General features: G+C 45.2%; 1 long non-coding RNA gene across 4 annotated transcripts; it reads left to right on the forward strand.

The window, feature by feature from the left end:
* The first annotated feature begins 429 nt into the window (after nucleotides 1-429).
* On the forward strand, nucleotides 430-9172 carry LOC123078861 (uncharacterized). 4 transcript variants are annotated; one of them, XR_006437746.1, is made up of 5 exons: nucleotides 430-791; nucleotides 920-2810; nucleotides 2909-3083; nucleotides 6064-8258; nucleotides 8970-9172. It is a non-coding gene; the product is annotated as an uncharacterized lncRNA (long non-coding RNA). The 4 variants fall into 4 exon arrangements; XR_006437748.1 differs by having other exon boundaries at nucleotides 920-2219; nucleotides 2319-3083; XR_006437747.1 differs by having other exon boundaries at nucleotides 920-1240; nucleotides 2319-3083.
* The last annotated feature ends 16095 nt before the right edge of the window (nucleotides 9173-25267 follow it).

The following is a 25267-nucleotide window of genomic DNA, read 5'->3' on the forward strand; positions in this document are numbered from 1 at the left end:
TGAAAGATCGGCCACCTAGGGTTCCACCCTACATCAGTAGCCCAATCCTTTTGAGGCAAAGGACAGGCCAAAACGGTCTCTTATGATAAGCAAAGCGTTCTTGCATGTACACGGGAATTTCATCTAGTCACTTTCATCATGTTGGTTCGCTCGATTTATGTTCGCTACTTTGATAATTTGATATGTGGGTGGACGGGTGCTTAGGTGCTGTTCTTACTTGAACAAACCTCCTACTTATGATTAACCCTCCCGCAAGCATCTGCAACTACGAGAAAAGTATCTCTACTCCTAATGTCCCAGTTGGTAGTCTCCGTTCCGGGTTTATTTTCGTCCCACCATTTTTGTCCGGTTTTTTTCGTCCTCTCCCCCACCCACCCCACGCAGGCCAAAAAAACCCCACACTCGGCACAAAAAACGCTCCATCGATCCCATACTTCATTGCCAACTCCTCTCGATCCCATCTCTACTCCAATACGAGCCGCCGCCGAGATCAGAGACGATCCGCCGCCGCCGAGGACCGATTGGAGCCGCCGCCGGCGCTGGCCTCCTGCCCTCGTTCGGCGCCGCTGCCGCTCCATTCCTGCTGCCTTGCCCCTCTCTTCCCTCCAAGCTTGCCACCGGCGACGAAGCGTACGGCACCGCCACGGCCGTGCTCGATCGCCTCCAGGAACCCGCCACACGCGCCGAGGCGAGGGACTCCTGGGCTCCTTCCATCGCCGCTTTGCCGATGACCCCGCCGCCGGGCAGGAGGAGTGCTTCCGCGCCTCCAGGAACCCTCCACGGGCATCAAGGTGATGCGCCTCCTGGGCTCCGCCCGTCACCTACCTGCAAGGCCCCCCCCCTATTCCAGCAAATCAAATGTTGGTCCAACCCTCAAGGATGAAATAAACCTTATGTACCTGAAGAATTGTTTCCACAGGTGAAGAATCCTTTCCACCTACAGAGGGTGCCGTGCGGGTTTCGCCGGTCTGTGGTCGGCTGCGATGAATTGGGCGTCCTGCTGTCTTTTCTTCATGTGGGTGCTATTTGTTCGTGTCGACGGAGGTACCCGTGCTGGGGTTCGTGTGGATTTAAGATTAGCCGGCATGGTTGATTGGGATTAAGATCAGACTATTCCTAAACATGGCAAATGTTGCCTGGATGATTGGGATTAAGATTGACTAATCCTAACCATGCCAATGTTGTGCTTGCAGTGCTTCTTTGGCACCGGCACAATTCTGGTCGAGTACCTACTATTCAGGTTTGTCTTCTTCAGCCTGTAGCTCCTAAACATCAGATGGCTGATTTTTGGATGATGCAGGCATGAATGGGGATTCCTAAATTTGTGCTTCAGTGTCGAATTATTGTTGCTTATACATAGGTTCAGAATATGCGTCCATTGCTCAGAAAAAATGCATAATACATCTATCATATATACAATTTTGAAGGATGATTTTGTGATCAATTTCATACCACAAGAAATGATCAAAATGAGCAATTATCGACATGGCTGATGCTACCAATCATAGCCATGTTCTTGGTTCTTACAAAATTACTCGCGCTGAAGTAGTGTGTCTTTATGTTGGTCCTTCAGTATTTGTAATGTTCTATTTAATTTAGTACTCTTTGATTTGAATTTCATCCTTCTAACAATCTTTCTAATGTTTTCTCTTGCATCATATATGTGCAATGCATTAAATATGGATGACATTGTCCTGCACTTTTATTGTTAAATGTTCATTATTTTTCTCATTGTTATGTAGACTCATGATTTTTCAGAACATCAATTTTCCTAGAGGTCTTGTTTTGGTTTGAAACCTGAGTTGTAATGGAAAAGTGCCATCTTGCTAGAACTGATTCCCATGCCCAACTAAATAGCGCCATCTTTATATAACACTCATAAGCAATTTTGGAAATTGCTACATTGCATCTAGGTGACATTGTTTTCCATTATCAAGCTGTAAAACCTTCATACAGAGCGCATATATATGGTTTGGAGCCATTAGTATTGCATTAATTTGTTGCACATACATGGGAACTTGTTTTCTATGATCAGAAGCTAATTCAGTAAGATTCTCTTCAGTTTTCTGGAATCGCCTTGAGGACGCAGACACCAATTTTGCAATTGCTGCTTATTCCTTTTGGTATTATCAAGTTCTATGTGATAACCATCGAGAACAGCGAGCCAAATATGATTCCTTCTTAAATTATCAAGGATATTATGCAGATTAACTTCCAATGTATACTGTCCTATTGTTAACTTTCAATGTATATTGGTGTTCTTGTCGCCAACCATTAGAATATTATTAACTGGAAAAAATCTATCAACGTTTTTGTAGGTAAGAAGTTCAGGAATCAAGATGAACTGGCTTTCTACAAGTAATTAAACTGATGATGAACCATTGTCTTGTCTTCATTGTTAAGTACATTTACAGGTTAGGCCTGTTGTCTTTGGCCGAGTGTTAGTTTTATTAACAAGGATATTACAAAAAAAAAATAGAAGGATTTGGAAGTTTTACACTACAAAATAATGGTAGTAGCATGTTTGGTGCTGAAAGGGTTCTGCTGCAGTGCAAGTTACTTGAGAGAAGAAATTGTTCAACTTAAATAAAATATGTTCATTGATCCAGTGGTAAGCTATTCTGAATTCATTTCATGATGTGGCTGCTCATGTCTGATTCTTGCTCATCTGGTGTTCATTTACACACTTGGTAAAGATTCTACAGTTCTTTTCCAGACTTGGCCATGGTAATCAGGATTCACGGTTTCACTATTCTCAGTTCGTTTATGCCAGGCTTGGTCAAGACTATGCTACAAAATGGCTTGAAGTGGTGGCTCACTACTACTGTTATTTCCATGTTGTTCTTCTAAACTCCACTTCTCTGTTATAGGCACCTTTTTGTTAAACAACTCCACTTCTATGTTGTAGGTACCTTATAGGCAACGGATGCAGGGTAAAGAGAGTTGCCATACATTTTTACGAGTAGAATTGTGGCATGCTTTGTTCAAGATCTGCTGCAGTCAGTAAATATTTGTATGGTCTGCAATTCTGCATACTGCTAAAGGAGTTACAACTGAGCACTGTACTCGGAGAAATTACCAAGGTATTTTCTGTACAAACTCGTCCAAGCTTTGTCTTGTTTTCACTAGCTGCTTGATTCTTCTTGACAGAAAAATCTTACCCTGAACTAGGTTAGTTACATGTATGGACTAGACTAGACACTACAAAATTCTTACACTGAACTAGGCTTAGTAGTTACATGTATGGACTACACACTCAAATTCAGATATTCGATTAGACCTCACGAAAGTATTTTCATACGCTCGTTCTTGAAAATGCTAAGAGGAAAAAAGAATTTATGTAGCACTCCGTACCCATGTGTTAACTCCTTTTAAGTATCCTTCGCGTGTTTTACCATGTGGAGATAAAGTCGTGCCACAATTTGGCTTGACGATTCAGTTCCGTGGAGCGTAATCGCAAGTAGCTGGCATCGGCAAACAAGCAAGCAACGCAACTCCTTCTCGACAAATTTTCCTTGAATCTTTGCAAGTTGCATGGGTATGGGAAACCAATCGAGGCTTGGTTGTTCTTGTGTTTAGTGATTTGACCATATGCGTGAATTTAGGGACCCAGTGTCGAACTATCTTGTTCGAGGCTTCATGCATATGGGATACCAATGTGAGGTCGAGGCTTCATGCATATGGGGTATCAATTTATTACGAGATGTTGCAAATTATGTGTGTTAATGATAATTGATTTTTTCTCACTAATGAGTTCATTGGGATTGGAATATTTGGATCAGAATATTTTCTGAATTGTGTGAAATGAATCGAGTTAAGTAGTTTCTGAGATTGAAAATTTTCCATTGGGCTCTTCGTTGTTAGACATATGCATGTGTATGTGTGTTAAGAAGCCATATTGAACAATAATAATCCTGATCATTTATTGTCACGACCATGAAAAAATTCAGGCAAGACATGAGCAATGTACTGTTCGGAAAAAATGTGTTCCTTTTCCATCGTCAACTTATACACTTGGGATACTGGACTAAGTTCGGTTACAGGTTTGACTTTGATATAAGGCTCGACTAAGATTTCTTGTAGGTTCCAGTTGAGAAAAAGGGTTTCCCCCTGCTTTGTATTACAAAGCAACCATCCGATACAACCAACGATAGGGGCTGGGGCGGAAGCAACACAAACACGCCCAAAAAAAAGGAAAGAGAAAAAAGAAAAGAAACAAATGTCGATAACGGCGGATCGACAAAAACGATGAAGCCGCGTGACCTGCGTCCACCGGAGATCGCCCACCAAGCTCCGAGACTCCGAATTGCCGGTACCCAACAACACCTCCAAGAAGGGATGCGACAATGATGACACTGCTGCCAAGGGTTTCCCCCGGTACACGGCGAGGAGAGAGGAAGGGTAGCCCCGACGCCCTCCAGGAAGGTCCGGCGGCACCTTCAGGCGCCACCGCGTCAGTGTCAACCAAGCCAATAGAGATTTCTCCCGATCCCAGCCTCTACCTCAGGCACTTCGGAGCTCGCCACCAGACCGACCACCACCCTGCGCCAACACGGACATGAAGCTTCCCACACTGTCTCGCCACGGCACCGCGAAGATGGTCTGCACAACGAAGAAGAGGAGCCGGGACTAGGGCAACAACACCGTCGGCATACGGGAGGGCCCCACCTCCACAGTCCACGACGGTAGCCAACCGGACGCCATGGCAGGAGCCTACCGGGCCCGTGGCCCCACAGGCCCGGCCGGGCCCTCAAAGGCCCGGAAAGCTCCCGCCTCCACGCAGCAGCTGGCACGCCGTCGGCGTCGCTGTCCCAGTCCAAGCCGCTCCCCTACCTCCCCATACAGAGAGCGTCGCGGTCGCGCCGGAGCCGACCCGCAAGGACCCAGAAGGGACCCTACGGGCCCAGATCTGGGCCGGGGACGCGCCACCGGCTGGCCAGCACCACCGGACCACCCCGCTGCCAAGAGGCGGCACCACCACGGCGAGCACCGCCGGCCTCCACACGAGGACGCCGGACCGCCACCAGCCGAGGCGCACCGCCGCCGGCCATCACCGCCCGAGTAGGGGAGGACCGCGCGCGGGGAAGGGCAAGCCCACCGCCGCCAGCATCACACGACCGAGGGCCGGCGGCGCGCGCTGACGGTGGCGGGAGGAGGGAGGGGCGCGGGGAGGGGCTGGAGGCGCGCGGAGGAAGGGCCCCCGGCCGCCTTGCTTGGGGAGGCGGCGGGGGGGTACGGGGGCATGGAGGGAGGGGGGAGGAGACGGGGAATGGGAGGAGGACGGGGCTGGCGGCTCCGGCCGCCCCGGCGGCGGCTCCGCGTGGGGGAGCCGGCGGCGGCGGCGGGGAAACCCTAGGAGCGGGGGAGCGGGAGCCTAAGCTGGAGGTGGACCTATAGGTTCCAGTTTGAACATTTGATCTATCATGGCATGTCATTGCTGACCTAACCATAAGATTGGCTTACAGGTTCTACTTCGTCCTGGCGCCACTCCCATCCTCGTCTGCCTCATGGCCGCGGTCCTAGCCATGGATGATGCCATTGCGCCGTACTCCCTACTTACCCCTGCATGACAACCGCGCTACTTTGCCGCTATGCAATCAGATGCTTGTCTCCATCCTTGTCAGTCCACAGGCATTGCTCATATTTTTGTCCCTAAAAAATATTGGAGAGATATGCTAATTTCCTGAAGTTGAATGTTCTCTTTGAGCACCTCAGTGATTAAAGATTAGATGGATTTTCCCCTAGGTACATTGTCATGTAAGCAAATTTCCTCAAAGGTGTTTCGAATTAGTTTGCCGAATTGCTGATTGTACCGCTTGAATGCAGCTAGGAATATAAACCAAGTGATGATGGCTACCTTTTGGTTCTTATAATTGAGTCACGAGCACTTGTATTGCATTGTTTTTATAGTTCACGAGGTTGACTAATTTGTGAGGCAGTGGTAGTGCAAACATCATCATCTTTTTTTGGTTGACAGTACGAAATAGTGGCATCTTGATGTTGAAGCAAGATTGTTTACAAGACAACATGTGACACCATCTTCATTGCCCTTTTTAATCTCAGGAATGAAGGTTTAATGCCTGGACTATCATGCTGTCTACTTGGTTTCAGCTGTACATATCTTAATACTTGACCTTCAGTGAGGACTCGTTTCTTAGGAGAAATAGTTGGAGAGCAACAATTGATTGGTAAGTCTTGCTTGCTATTAGTTGCATAATTAATATTGAAATTCGTTAGTTTGCTTCAAGGTTACAAAGCCAGCAATGAATAAGACTATCATTATTAGGATTGAAGGATGGCTCAATGTTGTTGATAGTAGTAAGAAACACTTGCAAATGTATGTCTCGCCTATTTAAATGTGTGCTCTAAAAATAAATGTACACAACTGTCGCAATATTGTTTAGTACAATATTTGAATTAGAAGTAGTAGTTTTATGTTTTTGTTTAGTTTTATAGTATCTCAGTTATGAAATAAATCCAAGCCTTCCTCCAAATAGGTTTTTTTGCCTTGATTTTATATTTAATTATTTTTTGTATTTTATAATATTCAAACAAAATGGTTTGTAGAGTCAATGTTCTCTGACTTAGGTAGCTTTAATTTAATGCACTGACGAAGCGTTTTACCTGAGACGAGTGCTGGGAGAGGCTGATTAGGATTGCAACGAGGGGGAGACGTCAATGCTGCCGCTGGCGACCGTTACCGCGACCATGGCTGTGGGAGTGAGGCGCCGGCGACCATGGCATCGACCGTGTTGGCCCATGGTGTTTCTGACTTTCCACGCTCCGTTCCAGGTAGCTGCCATTCCGATTGATCCCCTCCAGGTGAGTGAGCAGCTTACACTCAACCGATGCAGGCATCCAAAGGTTCGACTAGGTGGCTAGGAACTCAGCTGGGCTCACTTCCATTTGCATAAGTTTCTGCAACATCGGATACTCCGGGAAGTTCATGCATGTTTGTTTTCTGATATGGTTTTTCTCATAATGCAGGGCACAAAGATAGGTCTCCTTTTAGTTACCATAGATTTTAGTTTTTTTCCTATTTACTGTCTTCTCCACTTTCTTGTCAGATTAAGCAACTAACAAATGAATTTGTGCACAGTTATACCATTTTTGCACTCATTTATGGGGCCATCTATGTTGAGTATGTGTGTTCTGCTATTCTGCAACTTAAATCATTAGGTAGTGAGAAGATGCGATAGTTTGAACCTCCTCCACTTCTTCTATACAAGATTGGTCATTTTCCAAAGGGATGGAAGTAGCTGTTTAGAGGATCCACTCACATGAGGTACACCTCATAATTTTAATGTGAACTTAATATTTTGTATAGCTATCCAAAATCTGTGGATGAACTGGGTCTTGTGTTGCTTAAAGAGTTTGAGCTCGGACTAATGTTAGTATTCTTTGTCACATTGAACTCGGTATATCAAATGGTTATATGGTAGATTACACAACAACATCAACACAGGCAACATTGATTAGGTTGGTGTGCATAAGATGGTCCTCAGTGAGGAAGTCCATGACAGCCTGCTAATCCTAGGTGTCAAGGCCTGTCGAATCCGATCACGACAATCTCATTGTGTGCTAGATAAGGCAAGAGTTTCGCACTTGTTCCACTGCCACCATTGCCACTATTTGCCGCCGGCGCTTGATGCAGCGGAGTGTGTAAAAGGAGAATGTGAATAAGGAAGTGTGCACGGGAGTAGTCCGTACCTTTTTATCACAGCGAGGGAGTTAACCCACACTAGCTCCACGATCTGCTGACCAGCGGTTGCCTGGTTCGAGCCGATCAACAATTTCCATTGAGAGCGAGGCGGTGCAGGGCACCTCGTGGATGACCCTGTGTATGCTTCATAACCAAAACATAGTCTTCTTTTGGTTATCTGATTTTCTTCCATATTTGTCCCAATAAAATTTGGCCCCATGGTAACTCACAGGCACATACCTCGACTATAATTATTTCAAAAAAGAGACAAAATATCGCATAATATATAAATCATTTCATATATCATGGCAGCAAAACCACATTGTGGTGGTCGCCCTCAGCTACGACAGTGTGCATTTCTTAGAACTGGGAATCGTCTGATTCAGTGTGGAGGAGAGGAGGGGCGGACGACGCCATGCAGGGAAGGAGAGAGTAGTGAGAGGAAGTTGCGATCTGAATGATGTGGTGCAAGGGGGGAGGCGGCAGTGAGATACCGTGGAGGGGAGACATGACAACGAAGATGATGTGGCGAGGAGAGCATGATGGGGTAAATGAGGTATGAGTGTGAGCGTTGTGCCAATGACAGTCATCCTACTTTTTTTAAGATGAGAAGAAAAGGAGTGGCTGTTGCTTTTTGTTAGGGAAAATTGATTGCTTGCCATTAGAGAAATGTCACATACTTTTTTATATAGTGCAAAATATCACATACCCTAGGAAGTCATTTCTGGAGAATAATTACCCACAAGTGATTTATAGGTGAGTCTACAAGCATGATGCCTCACTTCGAGTAAAAATGGTCACATGCTCGAAGCAAGCACCTGACCAATGAATATATACTCCCTTTGTTCATAAATATAAGTCTTGTAAGAGATTTTAATATAGACTACCTACGGAGCAAAAATGAGTGAATCTACGCTTTAAAATACTTCTATATTCATTCGTATGTAGTAGTCAATATTCAAATATCTAAAAAGACTTACATTGGAACGGAGGAAGTATTTTATATGGGCTTATCTTAGTTTTATTTTATTTTAGTATGTGTTTATATACTCACTTTTGGAGAATAGAGATAACAACTGATGGTTTCCAATGATGCTTTGAAAATGTCCATTGACAAAGCTTTATGATAGATGGACTGAAAACTTATCGAGTGTTACCCAATTGAAAGAGATGCATACAAATAATTATTTCTTTTTATATACTGTTGCACATGATAATACAAAAGGTGTCTCCCCTTCTTATTTTTATATATGTCTATTTTTTGCAGGGTATGAAAGAGATAAAGATGTATTATGTTGATGTTCAAAAGGAATCCATTCGACAAGAATGTTGACGCGATGTTGTTGGAAGGGAACAAAAAATCATCGAGTTATATACAACAATACATGTATATATACAATCAGAACAAAAATTAAAATGTCCGTGGCAATGCACGGGCATTGTACTAGTTAAGAATAAATTCTAACCATAGCATTAAACTTATGGATCCAATCGTTCCCTTACGGAATAGCGCATAAATTGGGGTTTAAGCTTCTGTCACTCTCGCAACCCATCATCTAATTTCTACTCCACAATGCATTCCCTTAGGCCCAAATATGGTGAAGTGTCATGTAGTCGACGTTCACATGACACCACTAAGGGAATCACAACATACATACTATCAAAATATCGAACACATATCATGATTACTTGCAACATGATTTATCCCATGACCTCAAGAACAAAAGTAACTACTCACAAATGATAAACATGTTCTTGATCAGAGGAGTATTAAATAGCATAATGGATCTGAACATATAATCTTCCACCAAATAAACCATATAGTAATCAACTACAAGATGCAATCAACACTACTGGTCACCCACATGCACCAATCTATAGTTCCGGTAACAAGATTGAATACAAGAGATGAACTAGGGTTTGAGATGAGATAGTGCTGTTGAAGATGCTGATGGAGATTGCCCTTCCCAAGATGGGAGAGTTGTTGGTGATGATGATGACGATGATTTCCCCCTCCGTGAGGGAAGTTCCCCCGGCGGAATCGCTCCGCCGGAGGGCAAAATTGCTCCTGCCCAAGTTCCGCCTCGAGACGGCGGCGCTCCATACCGAAAGCCTTCTCTTGATTTTTTAAGGTCAAAATGACTTATGTACCAGAAGATGGGCACCGGAGGTGGGCCAAGGAGGGCACAACCCACCAGGGCGCGCCTGGGCTGCCTGGCACGCCCAGGTGGGTTGTGCCCACCTGGTGTGCCCCTCTGGTAGTTATTTGGTCCAATATTTCTTATATATTCCATAAAAAAATCTCCGTGAAGTTTCAGCTCATTTGGAGTTGTGCAGAATAGGTAGCCTGACGTAGCTTTTTCAGGTCCAGATTTCCAGCTGCCGGAATTCTCCCTCTTTGTGTGTACCTTGCAAATTCTGAGAGAAAAGGCATTAGAATTACTCAAAAAAGCATTATTATGGATAAAACATTATAAATAACAGTAAGAAAACATGATGCAAAATGGACGTATCAGTGGTGCTGCTTGATACGTCTCCATCGTATCTACTTTTCCAAACACTTTTGCCCTTGTTTTGGACTCCAACTTGCATGATTTGAATGGAACTAACCCGGACTGACGCTGTTTTCAGCAGAATTGCCACGGTGTTATTTTTGTGCAGAATAAAAAGTTCTCAAATTGACCTAAAAATCAACAGAGATTATTTTTGGAATTAATAAAAAAATATTGGCGAAAGAATCAGTGTCAGGGGGGCCACTGTAGGATCGAAAGTATGTCTAGAGGGGGGGGGGGTGATTAGACTACTTGACCAAATAAAAATCTAGCCTTTTCCCAATTTTAAGTCTTGGCAGATTTTAGCAACTTATCACAAGTTAAGCAATCAACCTACACATGCAATTCTAAGAGTATAGCAGCAGAATGTAAATCATTGCATATGAAGGTAAAGGGGATGAGTTTGGAGGGAGCAAACGCAATGTAGACACGGAGATTTTTGGCGTGGTCCTGATAGGTGGTGCTATCGTACATCCACGTTGATGGAGACTTGAAACCACGAAGGGTAACGGCTGCGCGAGTCCACAGAGGGCTCCACCCACGAAGGGTCCACGAAGAAGCAACCTTGTTTATCCCACCATGGCCATCGCCCACGAAGGACTTGCCTCACTATGGTAGATCTTCACGAAGTAGGCGATCTCCTTGCCCGTACAAACTCCTTGGTTCAACTCCACAATCTTGATGGAGGCTCCCAAGTGACACCTAACCAATCTAGGAGACACCACTCTCCAAAAGGTAATAGATGATGTGTTGATGATGAACTCCTTGCTCTTGTGCTTCAAATGATAGTCTCCCCAACATTCAACTCTCTCACAGATTTGGATTTGGTGGAAAGATGATTTGAGTGGAAAGCAACTTGGGGAAGGCTAGAGATCAAGATTCTTGTGGTAGGATTGGAATATCTTGGTCTCAACACATGAGCAGGTGGTTCTCTCTCAGAAAATGAATGCTGGAAGTGTAGGCACGTTCTGATGGCTCTCTCCCCGAATGGAGGAAGGGTGGATGGGTATATATAGCCTCCACACGAAATCTAACCGTTACACACAATTTACCAAACTCGGTGAGACCGAATACTCAAACTCGGTCAGACTGATTTAGTTCAAAATGTGAACGCTAGGATTTTAGGTGGAACCGACATGTCAACTCGGTGGGACCGATTTCATTAGGGTTAGGGCATAACGTAATCTCGGTGAGACCGATCACATAAACTCAGTGAGACCGATTTCTGTAATAGGCAAACAGAGAGTTGGTCAAGCAAACTCAGTGGGACCGATCGCTCATTTCAGTGAGACCAAAATGTTACGAAAAGGAAACAGAGAGTTTGCATTGCGAACTCGGTGGGACCGATCGCTCATCTTGGTTAGACCGAAACGTTACGAAGGGAAACAAAGAGTTAGCAATCCCATCTCGGTGAGACCGAGATCCCTATCGGTGAGACCGAATTGATTAGGGTTTTTGGCTATGGCTATGTCAAATGAACTCGGTGGCGCCGGATAGATCAAATCGGGGCCGAGTTTGACTTTTGGTTTGGGACATATGTGGATATGAGAAAGTGGTTGAGGGCTTTTGGAGCATATCACTAAGCATTTTGAGCAAGCAAGCCATTAAGCAACACCTCGTCCCCTTTTAGTAGTATTGGCTTTTCCTATGGACTCAATGTGATCTTGGATCACTAAAATGAAAATGTAGAGTCTTGAGATTGAGCCAATATGTGTCCTTAGCATTTTGAGGGGTCCACATCTCTAGTCCATGCCATGTCAATCATTGAACTTTCTAAAATGATCATCTTGAAAGAGCATTAATTGAATGAGCTATATGTTGTTAGGAATTACCAAAACTACCCAGGGATTAGTTGCACTTTCAATCTCCCCCTTTTTGGTAATTGATGACAACATATAGATCAAAGCTTCGACAAATGATAATAAGAATTCAATATATCGTCGTTTTGAGAAGTATGTGATAAGAAAGAGCTCCCCCTAAATTTGTGCATTATTTAAAATTTGCTTTTGAATGCAAATGCACAATCGATTAGGATCATGGGTTACTCTTCCATGTCACATACATGTTGGTGGAGCGCTCAAAATGATAGAATATGAAATATGCACTCATCACCAAAGCAAAGTGAATGATCATATATGAGAGATAAATAATAGCATCATTCAAGCACAAGCATTAAAGTATGATATGATCAAACACATGACCATACAAGTATCTCACACACACATAAAGTATCATCAGGCAAGCAAACAAATAAGTAGCAAAGGAGATAGCAAAAAGAAGCAAGCTCTCTCTCTCTCTCTCTCAGTCTATGATCTATACACTTTCTCCCCTTTGGCAACAAGTTACCAAAAAGCTTGAAAATGCATAGTGCTATGTTTCTCTCTAGGCTTGATCTTCAGGAGGTGGTGTTGAGAGGACTCCAAGGATGAATGCATCTGTTGAAGTTGTTGGAGCTTGTGGAGTGGCAATTGGAGGAGCTACTGATGCTGTGGCTGCAGGTGCTGATGTAGTAGCTCTTGTATCTGTCACAGGCACTGCTGCAGATCTCTGTGCCCTAGGCACTCTTCGAAAGGCATCTGTGGTAGCTTTCCCTTTCTTCTCCCCAGCTTCTTCCTGGAGCTGCTCAACAGCTGTCTGCATCTCTGTCACCTTCAAGTCAAGATCATAGAACTTCGTTTCAATGATCCTCTCCAGGCTCTCTTGGTTCTGAGTCGGGGTGGCCAATCCTTTCTCAATCCTCAAGGTGGCTTGAATCAGATATACAAGTTGATCTTGCTTAGACTTGAGGAACACTTGTGAAGCCTCTTCAACACTTGGCATCTTGGTTGCCTTCTTAGCTTTTGCCTTCTCCCTCTTCTCTTGAGCCTCTACAGATGTGGGATCTTCATCATTCATGACAACTGTATTGTCCTCAAAGTTAGGACTCAAGGGAAGATGTTCCTTGTCCAATAAGTATGTGCATGTGCCCATCTTGGAGTTGATGAGCATCTGGATGTGTGGAGCATACCCACATGACCTTTTCTGGTCTGCAACTGTCCTCTTGATTGTCTCAACAATCAGACTAATCACTTTGAACTTCTGGGGCACATCAAACAACTGCAACAAATTTATGGAATGGCCTCTGATCATCCTGTGATCTCCTGATTTGGGCAACAAGGTGTGCCTCAAGATAGTGTTGATGGTGGTCAGTCCAGACAATAGATAATACATAGAGCCTAGCTTATGATTCTCCAAGGCTTTGTTAGGAATCTCCTTATACATGTTGGCCATAGAGTTGTGATCTTTCTTCCTCTTGGCATAGACATCTATGTCATCCTCATGCTCTGCAGGGGCATTGATCAGCTTGGCCCATTCAGCAACTGTTGATTGGTACCTTGTACCTTCAGACATCCAAACAATCCTTCCATCAGGATAGAAATGAGCTGTAGAGTAGAATTGCATAATGAGCTCATCATTCCACTTGGCGAGTTTCTGACCCACAAAAGTGTCTACTCCACATAGTCTGAAACTTTCAAGCACTCGTGGGATGGTCTTCATTGTTGTCGATGTACTTCCAGTCTGCCCACTTCATATCACAGACAATAGGCTTCTTATCTAGCAGAATAGTCTCATAGAAGTCCTACTACTCCTTGGTGTGAAACTTATAATCCACAGCAGTCCTTCTCCTCACAGCATATGGATCTGATTCTCTCCATAATCTAAGACCTGCACACTAATGCAGGTTGCTGCTAACGCGACACTACGATCAGAGACCCTTTGACGAAACTGTGTGCGATGCATTAATCGCAAACGGTGGTGTAAAAAACCCGTCAAAAAAGGTGCAAAACGTTTGCGATGGAGGATGCATCAAACACGGTTCAGATTTTAGTTGCGTGTGCGATGCTGGGCATACAGTTCCGTTCAATTAACTATTTGCGATGTCGTAGAACAAAAGAAACGGGCAGCCAGATGAAGGCGTGTGCGATATACGGCTTACGGTTCACTCGGATGAACTGTTTGTGATTAGGCAACACAAAAGAAATGGTCAGCCAGATCAAGGTGTGTGCGATATACGGCATGCAGTTCACTCGGATGAACTGTTTGCGTTGAGACAAGAGAACAGAAACGTTCAATACAACAAGATGTGTGTGATATGCGGCAAACAGGTCTGTAATCAGAAATGTGTGCGAATACCGATAATAACACAGATGATTGCTTCTAATAAGACGTATGTGATATGCTCTGTCTACACAACATCTATTGGCCATTGGGCGACGGGCGGTCATCCGGGTACGCCATAAGGATGCGAAGAGGGCATCCTATATCAGCAAGGACTAGCTGTTCCACCAGTAGCTCATCTAAGAGAACTCTCAAGTTAACTGTGCTCAGGCTGGAGTAGGCATGAGATGGGTGACCGGATGGGAAGTTGTCTTGATGTTAATCCCACTGATGGGATGTATCTTAAATGTCCATTAAGGACATTTATGACACATCCCATCAGTGGAATTAACCTCAAGGTCCTTGTTTTGAATTTTTCTGTTTTTAACACATGTTAAAGAAGGTCTACCGCATTATTTTTGACAATGTGCGATTGATGGCATACGCTTCAGAAGGATTAACTGTTTGCGATTAGGCAACAGAACAGAAACGCTACGTACGCGGCCGAGAAAGCGTGCCCACGTTACGCCGTCCAGGAATAGTGCCGCACTTAGAAATTATAGAACCATCAATAAATTTTGAGCTTGCGTCCCATCACATTCCAAATTGCAAACCTGTTCACACCGATCAAAACCTAAACGGGTTCCCACTTAGGAGCGTATTAGTACTCGGTTATAAATACCACTACTCCAAGATGACTGCACATTCCTCCTCAACTTCTCATCCACAAAAACAAACAAGTCATTCATCATCGTTCCCTTGTGTGTGCCATGGCCAGCGTGAGTTCTGGGTTGAGAGATTGCCACCAGGGAGAGGCGAGCATGGAAGCGGAAGCACGAGAGATGTCCCGCCTCGCCACGAAAGCAGCCGACATGTCCCGCCGCACGACCGTAGCAGTAGAGAGGTCCCGTCGCGCTGCCGGAGCAGCACAGAGGTCCCGCCGCACCGTCGATGCAACAGACTGGTCCGGCCGCGCCGCGGAAGCAGAAGAGATGTCCCGCCGTGCTGCGAATGCAGCAGAGATGTCCTCCCGTGCCGCGGCGGCCTGGGAAAATGTCTCGCGGGCAGGAGAGGACTGTTACAGGCGCATGCATGCCATCATCCTTAGCCAAATGGATCAGATCTCCGACTGGGCGAGGTTGCAGGACGACATGAAAGCCTCATTTGAACAGGCTACCGGCGTCATCCGGCAACTAAATGAGAGCAATGCAAAGCTCCGGTCCGAGCGTGACCAGCTAAGGGCGAAGATCGTCGGAAGTGCGGAGCAGCAGGAGGAGACCACTGCCTTGTTGAAGAGGACCGACGTCATTGTCGAGAAACTTATGGACGAGAATGCCATGTTGCGCATCGAGCACAGAAGGCTGGTGGAGGAATCTGTGGATGCTCTCAAGCAGCATCTTGAGGACAAGAAAGAGCTCATCGCCACTCACTGCAGAGACTAGTTCCCGCGGCCTGCAGCAACGCATCAAGAAAGTAGAGATCAGCAAGCCAGATCGTTGTCTTCCTTCTTCTTTTGCCCTTGTGTATTTCGGGCGTTGCTGCATGTGGATTTTTTTAATTATGTTCCTAAATATGTAAGACAATTATTATCCACTGTCATCATCCTTATATTCATCATGCTTGCTATAAGTTGCAGTCAATGCTATATAGGTCCGTCGGATCTTACATCAAGATCCGTGCAAAACTTTCTTTTCATATTTTCATTTTTGTCTCTTAAATCTCACTCCAGTGAGACATATAGCCACGCCGTAGAACAGGGGCTCAGGCGCCATTAATGGAGACGTTGGGAGGGAGGTGCGCGGCGGGTAGCGGTCAAAGGGCTCTCCTTCCGATGAGCACGCGCACGGGTCTGATTGCACGCCTCCCGTACTCAAATAGCTACCCCGCACGGTTTCAACAATACTTGTGTTTCCGATTTGTAACGTAACAGCACTTGTTCCAAAATGACTTTGTTGATTGTTAATGTGCGCGCCTTCGCAAATTGGATAGAAAAATTACCACAACATGTTGATGCCATGTCATGACACCATGCCAAGTTTCATGATTTTCAGGCGTGTTTTGGATTTACATGAATTAAAAAACCAAGTTTCTCAATCTTTTCGGCCGAGCCACGACGCCCAGATGTTTGAATTTCATTCCCATTTCTTGCATGGGGCCTAGAAATTAACCCAAGGACACACATGTGATTTTTCAACCAACTTTTGTCCACTGGAGCATGTGCTTGTAATTCGAATTTGAATTATGCACATTAAATGCCCAGAAACCCAATTAATGTATAAAAAAGGCCAAATGAACCCCGAAAAATTCCAAAATTAAACACAACACTCCTGTTGTTCTATGTTGACACTAGAATTTTTTTGAAAGCAATAAGAGGCAATGAATATCATTTCGTCCCCAAAGGTGGCACGTTCCCTATCGAAACCATCACACTTGTTGTGAGAAGCTCTGGTTTGTGAGAAGCTTATACCCAAACCTGCCCCAAATGGGACAAAATTTTTAGCATGGCATGTTGATGCCGCTCCATGATAGCATGCCAAGTTTCATGAATTTCAGACGAGTTTTGGATTTACTAGAATTTAAAAACTAGGTATCTCAACGTTTTGGCGGCAATCAACAGTGTCTGGTGTTTGAAATTCATTCCCTTTTCTTGCATGGGACCTAAGCATGCACCCAAGGACACACATTTGATTTTTCAACCAATTTGTATGCACTGGAGCATGTGCATGTATTTCAAATTTGAATTATGCACATAAAATGCCTAGAAAACCCAGTTAATGTATAAAAATGTCCAAATGAACCCCGAAAAATTCCAAAACTTAACACAACACTCCTGTTGTTCTATGTTGGCACTAGAAATTTTTGAAAGCAATAAGAGGCAACGGATATCATTTCGTCCCCAAAGGTGGCACGCTCCGTACCGAAACCATCACGCTTGTTGTGAGAAGCTCTGGTTTGTGAGAAGGTTATACCCAAACCTGTCCCCAAATGGGACAAATATTTTACCACGGCATGTTGATGCCGCTCCATGATACCATGCCAAGTTTCATGAATTTCAGACGAGTTTTGGGTTTACTAGAATTTAAAAACCAGGTATCTCAACGTTTTGCCGGAAATCAATAGTGCCCTGGTGTTTGAAATTCATTCCCATTTCTCGCATGGGACCTAAGCATGCACCCAAGGACACCGATTTGATTTTTCAACCAATTTATATGCATCGGAGCATGTGCATGTAGTTTAATTTTGAATTGTGCACCTGAAATGGCTAGAAAACTAGTTTAATGTATAAAATGTCCAAGCGAACCCTGAATAATTCCAATTCTTTTATGACACACATATAGTTGCATGTTCACTGCAGATAAAAGGTCTAGCAATTCAAACACCATCCATTGCCGCTGTGACCCCATTATGTAATTCAAATCAAGTAGATCCCACACAGTTTATTATCACCAAATGTGTGAGATGTAGTACAAAATATCTTGGAGCACCGTCGGTGTATAGTACGCCTATGGCTTACGCGAGAAGGTGTGTCGGCTACAGTCCACAACTGGCGTGTCAAGCACACTAGCTCGCTCCCCAAATACTCCCGCCTCTGCATCCCTCGCAATCTCAAAAATATTACTGCCTCGTAATCTCGAAAATATCTACCGCCTGGAAGGTTTTAATGTTTGATAGCACACGATTAGTATGTGCGGACAGTGTGTGATGTCTGTTACTCCCGCTCTGCTTCAGTCCCTTGATTCAAATTTTAAGTAGCCCCGGCATTTTACTCCCGCCTCTGCATCCCTCGCAATCTCAAAAATATCTTCTCGCCCTTGATCCAAATTTTCAGTAGCCCCGCCTTGTTACTCCCGCCTAGTAAAATTTTCAGTTGCCGCAGTATTTCCTCAAACACCACCTTGCCCTCCGCCCCCCTCCACACACACCACACACTCCCCAAAACCTTCGCTCACACAGACACACACAACCCTCGAAACCATTGGTAGGTCGCCGCCATCGCTGGCGCTTCCATCCTCAACCTCTGCCTGTGTGACGGGGAGCTTGAGGAGCCAATGGCCAAAAAGAGGTTTATCGTGGCCTTTTCGCCCGACGCCGGCGAGGTGGCCGCCGAGGTGTCCCTGTCGTCCTCCGCGGGCTCGATCCGCCGTCGCCGGTCCCCCGATCCGCCCATCGCCGCGCCCCTACGTCGGTTCGAGGACTTCCCTGTCCTCCCTCGGACCCGGCAGCCGACGAGGTCCTACCTCGGGTCCGGCAGTGGCGGTGGGGGGTGTGGGTCGCCGAGATTACAGATCGGGAGACCCACACCCGCCAGTGGCTCGGTAGCGTCCACACGGCTGAGCTCGCAGCTATGGAGCATGACCGCTGGCAGGTCCGCTACCACGATGCGGCGGCTAGGCTCAACTTCCCCTTCGGCACACATCCGGTCGACCTCGTTCCGCCGGAGCCAGGGGTGGTGAGCTCGGCTATGGCGCGGGAGGACTGCGAGGCGTGGGAGCGCCTCGAGGCCGAGGCCGCCGACGAGGCCTACATGCAAGAGCCCCGCCGGCAGCACCCGGGGCTCGTGGAGGTGGACCGGGCAATCTTTGCCTGCACGGAGGGCAGCGAGGTTATCGCGCTCTCCTTTGATGACGAGGTCGAAGGCGGTGAGTACGGCGATGCAGAGGGCGGCGAGGTTATTGCCCTCTCCTCCAATGACGAGGTCGAAGGCGGTGGCGACGGCGACACGGAGGGCGTCGAGGTGGGCCCCGAGGACGAGGAGATCGACGTCGACGAGTGGAGGAGTGCCTTCCCCAACAACCCCGACGACGGCACCGGCCCGGACCCGGCTCGCGGCACACTGTACATGACGAGAAGGATTGGCTCGACCTCTACTTCGACCGAAAGTAGTTTAGCTTAGTTTAAATTTAAGTTTTATGTTCGGTTATGCAAAACTCTCTATGTTTATGTTTGAATGCATGCTACTTTCGGTTGAACCTGCTTTGAACTTGATCAAATTGAAGTTTACAACCTTAAGTTTAGGGGATCGACTAGAAAAGGCCAAAAATTGCTAGAGTATATATATCCACTAAAGGTTTTAGTCCTTTAACTTTTTAAGCATCGGCTAGAGATGGCCTTATGACTTGTTTATTTCAGTTCTTCACAATGTGATGCTTTATATGTGCAACTATTTGCCGTGCAGTTCAATTTCATCAATAACAGTTTCAACAATACCACTATGAATTACGATATTTGGTTGTTGTTAAGGATATTGCAGTTAACATGCCTTTTCGTTTTTTTCACAATAACTAGTGTACTGTAGACCTTCACAATACCAGTTTGAATGACTATTTGCTTGTTTTTAAATGTTATGCCTGATGCAGTTAACACACCTTTCCACTTCTTGTTTTGCTTAACTAGCGTGCTTAAGCCTGCACACTGAAGCTATCATTTATAGATTATGTTTTCTACCATGGATATATTTGGTTGATGTTTAGCCTGTTGTGCTTAACATGCCTTTATATGTACTCACACTGGTGCACGTCGGTCCTAAACAAACGGTTTTTACCCTTTCCGCGACGGCATTTGGAACCGTCGCCAAGTGAGTGTGTGCGATAGGGTGTCCTTCCCACACGACCCAGAAATCATGGGGGATAGGCCCTCCTAGGACCCAGGCTGGGGCCGTGTGCGATCGGGCGAGGCATCGAAACCCAATCTTTTCTGTAGGTATGTACATCCCACACGGTAATCCGAGAAAATCATTTCCGTAGGTATGTACATCCCACACGGTAATATGAGAAAATCATTTCCGTAGGTATGTACATCCCACACGGTGAATCCCAGAAAAACATTTTCGTTCGTATGTATATCACACACAGTCAATCCAAGGAATACGTTTCCGTTCTTATGTACATCCCACACAGTCAATCCAGGAAAAACGTTTCCGTTCTGACGTAAATCCCACACAGTTTTATGTGTAGGTTCGTGTATGAAAGGTGTAACTATCACACACGGTCTTCCTTGGTTAACTGTTTGCTTTTATCAACTATATCACACACGATTTGATGAAGAAAACTGTGTGGCATTGGGCTATCCATCGCAAGCGCTTTTACTACTAGAACCGTTTGCAAAGGTCCATGACACATTCAGCAGGTTTATTAGTTTACAATTAGTAATTCCAGTATTACGCAAATTCACATTTCATATCGAACAGCTGTTTGCCAATTTCATATCAGGCACATAAATATATTATAACATCACAGTACGGTAGCTACATGAAAACAACACAGTACAACATATAGCTAGTTCAACTTCATAAGAACAATATATTCATTTCCCTAATCGAGATCATCCAGGCTCGTCTTATCCACCTCTGCTTTCAGTTCAGTAAGAACCCGTTTTGCACGGGCCAACTGGGAAAGTGCCTCCTCCTTCGCCAACACCATCTTAGCAAAGTCTGATTTAAAAAATCTGAGCTCATTCTCCACCTTCAACTTTTTATCCCGCATCTTGAAATATGCTTCAGCGTTGACAAGACTTTCTCTAAGCCTACGTGTGTTCACTTCCTCATACATGCTCCAGAGCTTCGTTAGGCACATCTTCAAAGACTGTGGCCACTCTTGATCAACCCACTCCAAGTAAGAACACTTCCGTTCATCCTATAATATTTAAAACTAGATCAGTAACAATTGTAGGGGAAATGGGTTTATAGCAACATAGAAAATCACCAATGCTTATTTTGAAAAACTGAAGAAACATGTTAATTATGACATATCTTCTCAAAAAGATCAATGTGCAAATGAAATAATTGGTACTGAGACAACAACCAAATTCTGGAACATCAGAAGCTATAATTAACTACAACGACGCTACAAGTTCTTACTCATGTACAATAAATAACAAATTGAACATTTTATGAGGAAGGTAAATATAACTGCAACAGCATAGCGACAGTGTTTGGATGACAGCAAATTGATACTAACAGGTGTGTACATGCACAAATTTAGTAACATAGAACTAATAGCACTAAGGCCGTCCACTATGTATGCCAAAACTGGTGTAAAGACAACTGTTGCTACATCTCGCACCGGTGCCCTGAACTGGCGAGCCGATGCAGCGGAAAAAAATCAGGGACCCGGACTCCGGAGCACGTAGTTGCTCCGATGCCCAGTTCCTTCGTGCCATAAAGATTTAGTATTTTACTGCTTGGCTGCTCGGATGTGTGGACCAAAGTTGGCTGCACAAACTGCTGAAGCGGTGCCAAATAATTTTCTAATGGCACCGCTGATGAGATGGCAACAATTTAAGATACTAGGTACAAACTGTGACACTGTCTTAGGATGCGTTTGGTTGAAGGTGTGGTATGAATGGGTTGGGACCGTGACAGTGTCTGAATCACATCTAACAAATGATTTGTAACAACGGAAGAGGGTCTAACCTTCTCTGCACATGCCAGAAACTTCCTCCCAGTGTCCACAGAATCAAACGCAAGTAGCTTCACGCATGGAGATTAATGGTGACAATGAGCAGATAGATCTTCAGCCACCCCGCTCCATTTGTTGCCACTGATGGTGTTAGGGAGCTACAAGAGGAAGAAACGACTCAAATCGACCTCTGGGTAAAAATCCTTCATTCCAAGTCATAGCCCGAGAGAGAGAAGAGAGGCATACCCGGGTGGTGAAGGAGTAGTCGCCGGAGGAGGAACCGCTGGAGATGTCTTTGAAGAAGACCATGGCGACCCCGGCGGTAGGATGCGAGACGGCGAGAGCGAGGAAGCGGCTATAGCTTAGCAAGGAAGGAAGGAAGGAGGAAACAGGGGAAATGTGACTTGTGGTCGGGGAGAAAAGGGGGTGGGGAAGGGGGGAAGGGGGGTAGATATTTTGGCGGTAGGCCAAAATTTTGAAAATGTGGAGGGAAACTTTGCGCGCGGTGCCGCCGGACCATTCACTTTGAACGATTGTGTGCATCGCAAACGATTCTTCTGCTTTACGCGCATGGGATGAGTTTGATAATTCAAATTTTGGTCTCAAGGCATGGGCACATTCACTTTGAACGCGCGCGGTGCCGCCGGACCATTCACTTTGAACGATTGTGTGCATCGCAAATGATTCTTCTGCTTTATGCGCATGGGATGAGTTTGATAATTCAAATTTTGGTGGAAATTTCCCGGGTACGTCATTGCATAATTTAACATCGCTTGCTAATTTGGGCACACAAAAGAGCGTACAGCAGACAGACCACACTTACTGAATCGAGCAATTTTAGTAATTACACAGAGCCAGTTGACCTAAACATTGCTCTAACAAAAGACGAACATTAAAAACAAAGCCTAAGTACGCATAATTAAAAATCTGCCGTCGCGCCGGCCTATACATCGCCGGTGTGAGATGAGACGTCGATGACTTGTCCTGGCGACATGCCGCTGTTGGTGGACTCCGCATCCCCCCTGCTGAAGTCGACCGCGTCCTCGACCTCGTCCTCGGCGCCGCCCTCAAGGTTGTAGTACTCGTAGTAGTGGCTGTGCTAGAGCTCGCGTTGGTACTCCACCGCCGATTCGTCGACGGACAGGCACTTCTCTACCTCGACCTCGGCCACGCGCAACTCCTCCTCCCGGCGCTCCTCGATCTTTGCCGCCTCCTGCATCTCCAGCTCCCGCTCGGCGACCTCATGAGGAAGCAGGTGCTCCATGGCCACCGCCGCCTTTTCAGAGGTGGGTTGCATGCTGGAGTCCGAGGTGGCCTGGAATATCTTGGCGTGTGCATCCTCGATCTTGGCATGGATGGCCTCGACCCGGGCCAGAGCGACATCAGCGGCACGGACGGCAGCTCGAGCGTTCTCGGCATTTGCAGCCGCCGTCGCAGCAGCAGCTGCAGCCGTCTCGGCTGCTGCAGCTGCCCTATCGGTTGCCGCAGACACCCTCTTGGCGGAAGCGGCCGCGCTCAATGCGGATGCGGCGGCACTCTCAGCGTAGGCGGCCGCGCTCTCGGCGCAGGCGACGGTGCTCGGGGGGGACGCGGCCATCGTACGGGCCTTCACGAAGTGTTTCCACGGTGTCATCTTTGCAAGAAGGGGGTGCGGGAATGGGGATCGGGATTCATGGATTCGGGGGTTGCCGGCACTAGAGCAGACGAGCCGGCGAAGCTTAAGGAGGGAGACTTAAATAGACCCAGATATTTTCATCGCAAACGGTTCCTAGAAAACAACTGGGTGTGATGTTGTAGATATTTTTTATTAGCTGTGAAAGACGAATTTGGAATAAAGTGCCAACGGATTGTGTTTTAAATGAACGAGAAATTTTGTAGTACTAATACAACTGTCATGTCAAATTTTGGAAAATTTCAGGGGTCATTTGACCTTCTAAGACATTTAAGTGATTTTCTAGCCATTTAATGACCGTAATTGAAATTTGAACTACATGTACATGCAACAGCTAACCATAACGGTTTGAAAACTCATATTTCGTGTACTTGTGTGCGATTTAATTCCATGTGCAGTAAATTGGAAGGAATTTTCAAACATATTGGTCTAACGGCTATGACACAATTAAGCATGGAGTGACATGGCATTTTAATTCCAAAAAATTAAAAAAATCAGAAACACATGAAACCTTGGTTGATGTAATGTCATGCCACCAAGATGATGTGGTAAAAAAATTGGCATGTTTGACCAAAGTTTGGACACACACCCCTCACAAACCGGAGCAACTCACTAGAAGGCTCATGGTTCCGAGAGGGAACAATGCATGTTTGATGACGAACGGGAGATAGCTTCCTCTTACGGCCTTCAAATTTTTTTCTACGTCTAACGTGCACTACTACAACTGTAATGTGAATTTTTGAAAATTCTAGGGGTCATTTGACCTTTTAAAGACATTTAAGTGATTTTCTAGCCATTTAATGACCGTAATTCAAATTTGAACTACATCTACATGCAACGCGTAACCAAAACGGTTTGAAAAATCATATTTGTGTACTTGTGTGCGAGTTAATTCCATGTGCAGTAAACTAGAAGGAATTTTCAAACATATTTGTATCACGACATGGACACATATGCATGAATACGTATGCATGGAGTGGCATGGCATTTTAATTCCAAAAAAATTAGAAACACATGAAACCTTGGTTGATGTAATGTCATGCCACCAAGATGATGTGGTAAAGAAATTGGCATGTTTGACGAAAGTTTGGACACACACCCCTCACAAACCGGAGCAACTCGCTAGAAGGTTCGTGGTTCCGAGACGGAACAATGCATGTTTGATGACGAACGGGAGATAGCTTCCTCTTACGGCCTTCAAATTTTTCTATGTCTAACATGCACTACTACAACTGTAATGTGAAATTTTGGAAAATTCTAGGGGTCATTTGACCTTTTAAAGACATTTAAGTGATTTTCTAACCATTTAATGACCGTAATTCAAATTTGAACTACATCTACATGCAACGCCTAACCAAAACGGTTTGAAAAATCATATATGTGTACTTGTGTGCGAGTTAATTCCATGTGCAGTAAATTAGAAGGAATTTTCAAACATATTGGTCTCACGACATGGACACATGCATACGTATGCATGGAGTGACATGGCATTTTAATTCAAAAAATAGAAAAATGATCAGAAACACATGAAACCTTGGTTGATGTAATGTCATGCCACCAAGATGATGTGGTAAAGAAATTGGCATGTTTGACGAACGTTTGGACACACACCCCTCACAAACCGGAGCAACTCGCTAGAAGGTTCGTGGTTCCGAGAGGGAACAATGCATGTTTGATGACGAACGGGAGATAGCTTCCTCTTACGGCCTTCAAATTTTTTCCTACGTTTAACATGCACTAATACAACTGTCATGTGAAAATTTGGTAAATTTCAGGGGTCATTTGACCTTTTAAAGACATTTAAGTG

This window comes from Triticum aestivum, chromosome 3D (assembly GCF_018294505.1).
Source record: "Triticum aestivum cultivar Chinese Spring chromosome 3D, IWGSC CS RefSeq v2.1, whole genome shotgun sequence".
Classification (NCBI taxonomy): Eukaryota; Viridiplantae; Streptophyta; class Magnoliopsida; order Poales; family Poaceae; genus Triticum; species Triticum aestivum.